This window comes from Canis lupus, chromosome 21 (genome assembly GCF_003254725.2).
Source record: "Canis lupus dingo isolate Sandy chromosome 21, ASM325472v2, whole genome shotgun sequence".
NCBI classification, from domain to species: Eukaryota; Metazoa; Chordata; class Mammalia; order Carnivora; family Canidae; genus Canis; species Canis lupus.
The window spans coordinates 41,191,471-41,200,206 of record NC_064263.1 but is presented as its reverse complement, the minus strand read 5'-3'; the positions used below and the strand labels follow the sequence as shown (position 1 = coordinate 41,200,206).

General features: G+C 46.0%; 1 long non-coding RNA gene across 1 annotated transcript; it reads right to left on the bottom strand.

Moving 5' to 3' along the window:
• Positions 1–2,650: 2,650 nt before the first annotated feature.
• LOC125753252 (uncharacterized) lies at positions 2,651–8,387 on the bottom strand. Its single transcript, XR_007404613.1, has 2 exons — positions 7,920–8,387; positions 2,651–5,204 (listed from the first exon to the last, which is right to left on the bottom strand). It is a non-coding gene; the product is annotated as an uncharacterized LOC125753252 (long non-coding RNA).
• Positions 8,388–8,736: the final 349 nt, after the last annotated feature.

Here is an 8,736-nt window from a genome sequence, read left to right as displayed (position 1 = left end):
CTTCTGACTTGTTACAAGACTAGAAGGGATCCGAGCAGGACGTTGCAAAGGGGAGGCTGACCCAGGACGAAGCAAATCAGGCGAGGATTACACGAGCGTGAGGGAATCATTGGCTGAGATGGGCGCCTGCCAGTGCGGGAGTGATGCCTCTTCTGGGGCTGGGTCTCATCTTAATTCCTGTAGGTGTGATGAGCTGAAGCTGCAGGCAGACAACTGTCAAAGGATCTCTCTGCCCTGTGGGCCTTAGCCAAGGCGATGCTAAGCTACATTTGGATATTCCCCACACAAATCATTCCTTGGGAAAGCTGGGGTCCCTAGGTCCACTGAGTCCACGACCCTGAGCTGCTTTGGCTCCCGGGGTCGTAGGAGTAGACATGTGGGGAGACGGGCAGTTGTCAACCCTCCACAGCCATTGGTGACAGGGAGCTTGGGGGCTGCTTCCCAGAGGAGGCCATGGGATGCCCACAGTCTGCCCCCTTGGCTCCCCAGGGCAGAAATTCTGGGTCAGTGACCCCATCCTGTGACAATTCTTTTGCTCCTTCGTGGCCCTTCTGTGCTGGAATGCTCCCTCCCCCACTTTCACACAGCATTCAAGTCATTCCCTTCTTTGATAGAGACATTACAGAGAGACTGAGTGCAATTTCTAGACACCAAGAGACGCTCCTCACAGGGACGTGAACAAGCACCGCGTGGTCTCATCCTTTGTCACATCGTGTATTCAAACTTCTTGGAAGGGACACTCAGATCTCTGCAGGGCCCTGCTAGAACAATAGATATTAGGGACCGGCAGCTAATTCCCTGGTGTCTAATACAGAAGGAAGATGCTGGCATGGTGGCATCAAATGTCCAGGCCTTAGAGAGATGTCCCAGGTCTCCCCGGAATCGCTGTGTCCAGGTTTGCAGAGACAGTGCCCATTAGGGCTTCTTGTGTCAGCTTTATCAGTAGTGGCAACCCCTTCACTCTCAGAGTGACCTGGTTTACATAAGGTAGATGCCCCCCCCACCCCGTGACCAGGCTATTAAGGGGCCTCAGAGACCCCCCTTTGCTCTGTTGCAATTAATGTAAGTGGATGAGAAGGGGACCAAGGCTTGAAGAATCAGAAAGCCAAAGTTAAAAAAGAAGTTCCACAGGACACCGTGACCCAGGGAGGCACGGGAGGCCTGGATCCCACGGTCAGAGGGACAGCAGAGAGAATGATGAGCATTTTCATGAATTTAAAATGAGAAGAATAACCATACTTACCTGCAAGGTTCACATGGATAAGAAATAAAAATTTCATCATTCTGATGTTGAAATATGTCCCATATTTCTTGGTCTTTCACAGTGGCAGACTCCCAAACCTTTGGAACTGCCTAGGTGTTGACAGACACAGAGGGGTCTTTAGTGACGTTCGTGAGGTGACTTGGGACCTCACGAAGGACAGGGGCTGATTGCCAGGAGGCCCAAGCATATGATTGGAGGCACTTTCGTTCCGTCCTCTTACTAGAGGGAAGGTTCAGGGACAGGAGCATTGAATCAATCCCCCATGCCCCAGGATTTAAGTAATCCCTTATGCAACGAAGCCTCCATAAAACCCCAGAGGGCCTCGGTTCAGAGAGCTTCCAGGGTGTAAGCATATGGAGACTCGGGAGAGTGGTGACCTGGGAGGACATGGGGCCTGTGGCCTTTCCCATCCTTTGCCCTCCGGATCTCCTCATCTGGCTCTTCCTCTGTATCCTCTTCTATAGCCTTCATGACACTGGTAAATAGAAGTAAGTGTTTCCTCGAGTTCTGTGAGAGCTTCTAGCACATTATTCCAACCCAAGGGGGAGGTGGGGATCCAGCCACCTGGATCCCTCAGCCTGTCTGGGGTCTGTCAGAAGCACACAGAGCAGCGGGGGTATAGGATTGACATCTGCCTGGCTGAGGTGAAGGGGAAAGATCCTGTCCTAGGACTGACTCCTTAACGGGAGGCTTCTGTGCTCTCCCTGGGTAGAGAGTGTCAGAAATGAGTGGAATTCTAGCACACCCAGTTGGTGTCTGAGAACTGCTTGGTGATGCATGTGGGGGATCCCCACAGACCCTGACCCTGGATCTGAGACCTAAAAGACTGCCTCATTGGGTGTGGTCGGGGTGGGTCCATTAAGGCTGAAAGGGGGCTTGGGTCGGTCTGAGCACCTCAGAGCTCTTCATACACTGAACCTTTCTGCGCTGCAAGACAGTTCATAATACTTTATACGTTGCAGAAGACAGAAGATTAATTAATAGATTATTACGCTGCCACACATTATTAACGCTTTAAGAAGGGAGAGGACCAAGCAGAGTTAGATTTTTAAAGATCCTGCTTTGACTACTCAGGACACAGCAACATTCTTTCAAGTCTGGGTGTCTCTGAAGATCTCTTTGGTAGAAACATTGTGCCCAGGACAGTGTTTGTGATGCACAAGACAAGGCGGAGTCCCTGCAGCTGTGCAAGGGAAGAGGGAACATTCTCTGGGCCCTGGAACTCCACAGGTAGCACCGGGAGAAACTGAGGCTGGAGGAGCTCAAAACTTGCCACAAGGAAAAGAGAGGGCAAAGCGGGTTCAGGAACACATGCAATATTGACTGCGTCATCTTTTCCGTCTAAAGACCCCCAGGTAGTTAGAGTAAAAGAAAACTTTATCAGCATTTCCATCTGTATGATTTCCTTTTATTCTTCACTTTCTTCTTTCCAATATGAACTACTTGTTTAGCATCCACTTGTGAACAACTGTGGGCATCCGTTGAGGCTACAATTCATGTACTCTCTAAAGCATTGCTGGTTTTAAAACTAAATACTATATCCTGCATCATAAAAATACCTTTTAAAAAACTTAAATCGAGAATAGCTTAACAGAAAGAGTTTATGCTCCCCACAAAAGATGTTCAGGTCTTGCCCTTTCTTTTTTCAAGTTTCATCTTATGCATTGATCGGCACTAATTCTTTTAAAAATGTTATTAACTTATTTTAAGTCATCTCTACACCCAACGAGGGGCTCATGCCTCCATCCCAAGAACAAGAGTCCCATGCCCTACGATCTGAGCCAGCCAGGAGCCTCTAGGGACACGAATTCTTAACTTTGTTGTACTTTCTTTCTCAATAGCAAATAGTCTTTTTGAGTGATCATCATCTCATTCATTCCCCTCATGATCATTTCCGTAATCTATGTAATTTGCTCCGAGGACAGAGGATATGCTTTATGGCTTAGCTATCTTTACAAACATTGAGGGACACATACTTTTACTTTTCTCTCAAACTGGAGCAGTTTCTTTAACAGCCACCACTTTTGTGAAGAGAAGTTTTGTTTTGCTTCCTTTTTTTCCTTTTCTCCTGAGGAATCGTTGAAAGTCTCAGCTTAGACACATGGTGTATCTGGTCGTCTCTATCCTGGGAAGGTGGACTGTCCTGGGGGGGGGCCAGGACAACCAACTGTTAAGTCATTGGTCATACGAGTTTAGCCAAGGTGGGATGCTTTATACCATAGAAACTGATGAGGCACACTGTGAGGCACGGATTTTTTTTTCACTTCTGGCTTCTGGGGAGGCAGTTGTCAAACATCTCCCAGCACGGGGTGGGGCGCCACCTTCTAATTCCAAGCACCACAGATCCTTTTCTTTGGGAGTCTAGGCACAGACAGACCAGCGCTCCAGGAGAGGGAAGCTGCTGCAGACCCACAGCTTCAGCCCCAGAACAGGTGCATTCCTCACACCCACCCTTCAATTCACTCAGGGAGATTCAAAGAAAATAGCGCATTGGAACAACTGAAGAAAGCGTTAAATTCTCGGGCCCGCGGTAGATGATATGGCTGCATATATTCCCAAGGAACAAACAAACGTGGCAGGGCTGGGGCGGGTGCACAAAGCATCCAGCATGAGAGAACACGTGTACTCAGCCCCTTTGTGCTTCCTGAGACCAGGAGCTCCACCTCCATGATATCCTGTAGGGAGCAGCAGCTCCCCAGTTCCAGGGCAAGGCAACCTGCTCAGGCAGGGGGTGCTTTCTGCTCTGGTGGCTCCTCACTCTGCCCCTAGTCCCACACTAGTACTAGCAAACCTACAAAAGAATCCTTTCAAAGATCAGATCTCCCATGTTTCTCCTTTCAGCTCACTGCTGGTGGCTCCCAGGTAAGGGGACACCTGCATTCCCCACATGTACCCCCAATGGCCTCTGGAAGAAGCCAGGAGAGGCAGCAATCAACAACACTAACTACAGCACAACACAAAGCAAAACTGCATAATTATCGGACCTTTCAATGACTGTAGCATTTCTCAGCATAAAAGCTCTTCAGAGGGATTGTTCTGAGCTAGTTAGAGCCAGTTCACAGAGGCAGACTAACTCTCCGTGTGGACCCAAAAGGTTAACCTAAGTTCCCCTTTTCTGGCTCACATTTGGGCTTAATACAGAGCTCCTGTTCCTAGATTCGACTTAATCAACTCACGGTGACACACCATGTGTTAATTTAGATTAAACAATGCCACAGAGGTATTTATGTAAGTAGGATTTTTTGTTGTTGTTGCAAGGAGACATAGTCATCTTTAGGAAGCCAAATAAATATTAGATACGGTGAAATGGTTGATAAAATCTCTCCTCCCCAGATTCTCCTCTGAGGCCAGATGTTCTTCAGGAGCCTGATAGAATCTTAGGGACGGTTAAATATGTGTTATACAAGCTGTGGTAGAACACAGAAAATGAAGTTGTACAGCCATTTGAAGAAGCTAGAGTAATCTTGATTCCAAAACCAGACTTGGGTTGTACAAGGACATAAAACAATAGCCCATTTTGTTTTCAAAGGCACATTCAAAATGGAATATAGTGTAAACAATCTAATCGGAGCTTAAGAATGCCTCACCATTGCCTTGGTTTACTCTTGGAATGCGCAAGGAGGTCAACACTATAATATTGATCAGTATGAAAAAGACCATAACATTCTGTCAATTGATAGCCTAAAAAAGATAAATAGTATCTCAGTTGATGAAAAAAAATCATTTGAGAAAGCTCAAGATATATTTATGGTGTAAAAAAATCCTTTATGAAACTGAACATCAAAGGTAACTCTCTTAAATGTATCAGACTAGTTGACAGTAAACAAATACTTTAATGGAAAACTTCTAATCCATTTTCTGAGGATCTAGAATGAGCGTAGACAGACTACCAACTATCACCACTGTTTTCTATCGTACGTCTGGCAGCCATGGAGAATACCTTGGAAAATAAAAAGAAAGAAGAAATATTAAAATTGGAAAGGTGGAGATTAAACTGTCATTATTAGCAGATATTAAAACCATTAACTCCTAGAAGCCACAAATCAAAAAACTACTAGACTTGATAAGAGAATTTAATAAGATAACCCAACAGTTGATCCAGAAACCAACCACATTTCTCCATATCAGAAATAACCAAATAGAAAATACGATTAAAAATAGGAAACCATTCCTGGTAACAACGTATCTACAAAATACCTAGGGATGAAATGAATGCGGAATCACACTGGAGAAGATTTCAAACCTCTAATAAACACGTCATACGATGATGTGATTTAATTGGAGAGGAGCTGCAGGCTCTCAGATGGGATGATTTCATTTTGTAAAGATGTTAATTAGGGATCCCTGGGTGGCGCAGCGGTTTGGCGCCTGCCTTTGGCCCAGGGCGCTATCCTGGAGACCCGGGATCGAATCCCACGTCAGGCTCCCAGTGCATGGAGCCTGCTTCTCCCTCTGCCTGTGTCTCTGCCTCTCTCTCTCTCTGTGTGACTATCATAAATAAATAAAAATTGAAGAAAAAAAAAAGATGTTAATTAGGGATCCCTGGGTGGCTCAGCGGTTTAGCGCCTGCCTTTGGCCCAGGGCGTGATCCTGGAGTCCCGGGATCCAGTCCCACATGGAGCCTGCTTCTCCCTCTGCCTGTGTCTCTGTCTCTGCCTCTTTCTCTCTATGTCTCTCATGAATAAATAAATAAGATCTTAAAAAAAATAAAGATGTTAATTCTATCCCAAATTAATGGACAAATGTAATGCCTTCAAAGCAAAATTCCAGGTGAACTTTGAGGAATCGAAGAAAATTACTGAAATTTATTTATTTATTTATTTATTTATTTATTTATTTATTTATTTATTTATTTATTTTTAACTCTGAAATTTATATTGAGAAGTAAAGATCATACATAGAAAAATAAATCTTCATAAATAAGAGTGTGAAGAGGTTGCACCTGGGTTGCTCAGTGGCTGAGGGTCTGCCTTTGGTTCAGGTCGTGATCCCAGAGTCCTGGGATCTAGTCCTGCATTGGGCTCCCCACAGGGAGCCTGCCTCTCCCTCTGCCTATGTCTCTGGCACTCTCTGTGTCTCTCATGAATAAATACATATAATTACTTAGTTAGTTAGCTAGTTAAATAAAAAAAGAAGAATGCAAAGAGTTGACACTTGCCTTACTCAGGCACTAACACACAGAGCCAATGCGGTAGTAGAAACAAAGTAGTAGTATTGGCAAACAAAGGACACATTGACCAACGGGAGAGAAGAGAGTGCAGAGCTAGGGCCACACTTAAGGACAGTAATATGTGATGCAGGAGACACCTCAAATCATGGAGGAAGAGAGGGCTTACTTAAAGAGAGTTTCGAAGGAACTGGTCACCCTACAGAGAAAAATGAAACAGGATCCTTGCCCCATACATATACAAATATCAACACTAGGATATTAAATACAAAGGTAGAATGATAAAGTTAATAGAAAATATTTTCACAAACTAAACTTGTGGGGCGCCTGGGTGGCTCAGTGAGGTAAGCATCTGACTCTTGGTTTCAGCTCAGGTAGTGACCTCAGGGTCATGAGATTGAGTCCTGGGTTGGGCTCAGGGCTCAGGGCTCAGTGTGGAGCCACTTGTCCCTCTCCCTCCCTTGCTGCCCCTTCCTCAGCTCATGCTTGCATTCTCTCTCTCTCTCTCTAATCAATAAATAAAATCTTTTTTAAAAAGTTTTTTTCACCATATAATTTATTTATTTGAGATAAGCATGAGCAGGGTGAGGGGTAGAGGGCAATATATAAACTGTTCAACAAATAAATAAATGAATTAGTGGGGGCACCTGGGTGGCTCAGTTGGTTAAGTAAGCATTGGACTCTTGATTTCCCCTCCAGTCCTGAGCTCGGGGTCTTGAGATCCAGCCCTGCTTCAGGCTCTGCACTCAGCTGGGAGTCTATCTGAGATTCTCTCCTTCTTCCTCTGTCTCCTCTCCCCCGACTCTCTCTCTCTCTCTCAATGTCTCTGTATAATAAATAAGTAAATCTTTTAAAATATAAACTTGTGATGTGGACGAGGGAAGAAATTCTTATAATTTCAAAGCACAAACCAAAATGTGAAATAGTGAACTTGAATACGTCAAAAATAAGAATTCATCTTTATTTTTATTTATTTTTTTTAAGAATACATTTTTAGAGAGAAACTGGCAAATGACAGCATCTAAAACATGTCGAGCGATTAATTCTTCCAATGAATCTGTGAGAAATGGACAGCACTGCAAATAGAAAAATGGGTGAGGAGCTCAAAAACCTAGTGTGCAGGCAACTGCCAAGGACCAAGAAGCTCACAAAGAGATGCGCTCAGCGTTCCTCTTGGGGAAAAGGCAAATAAAACACTGAGCAGTCGGGTCACGTGTATTAGAACAGAAAAAAAATGACATTGGCATAAACCTAGTATATCAGGAGAGCGCGTGCTGGGGTGTTGTGGGTCTGTCACTCTGCAGTGTGGCCCGACCTCCGGGGTCCAGCTCCTTGGCCACCAGCAGGCACTTTCCCAGCTCCGCCTCCCACCTGTGGAACCACGTCCACCTGCAGCATCCGTGTCCCACCTGCAGCATCCACGTCCACCTGCGGCATCCGCGTCCCACATGCACCACCCGTGTCCCACCTGTGGCATCCATGTCCCACCTGCAGCATCCACGTCCACCTGCGGCATCCGTGTCGCACCTGCGGCATCCATATCCCACCTGTGGCATCCGCGTCCCATCTGCGGCATCCCGCTACCCACCAGGCAAATCATTGTGGTGTCTCCGACACAGAGTCACGTCTAAATATTAAATAAAATGGGCGGCGGCACTCTCAGGGGACGAACCGAAGACCTCTGAAGTCTCCTTTGTTGTTCTGGTTTCAAAGAACTCCTTGGTCAGAGCAGCTGCTGAGAACGCGGTGCCCGGTGCGCTTCGTATTCCTGCAGCTGCGGGGAAGAGGAACACCCTTCCTCTGGTCCTGAGCAAACTTCTTTCACGGGGGGTCAGTGGGGCCTGTCTTTTTCAGGGCCAAGTTCTGGAATAATGTCGGTTCGGCCTGAAAGATAAGCAGGCCTAGGAGAAAATTGAATCCCTACGGGAAAGGAAAGGTCAGAATAGGATTGGGACAGACGGACTACGGCGCGTGATCAGCACCATCCTTTTTTTCGTAGCTTCCATCCTGTATGTTCACTGGGACCCTGACTCCTTTACCAGTTAGTATCACATGATCTTTATTAATATGGGTGCACTATTGATGTGTGTGGATGTATTTGCACATTTAGTGCAGTTGGGGGGGGGTGTGATGAGAGAGAAAGGCACACACGTGTGAACTATATGCTGAAGAGACATCTGCTGCTTTTCCTCATCTCAACCCTAGCCTCCCAAGCAGGCGTGAGGTTGGCTTTCTCACCTTTGACAAGCAGCACCCAGGACAAGGCCTAGCAGACAGTGGAGCTGAATGAGCCTAGGTTGAAAGA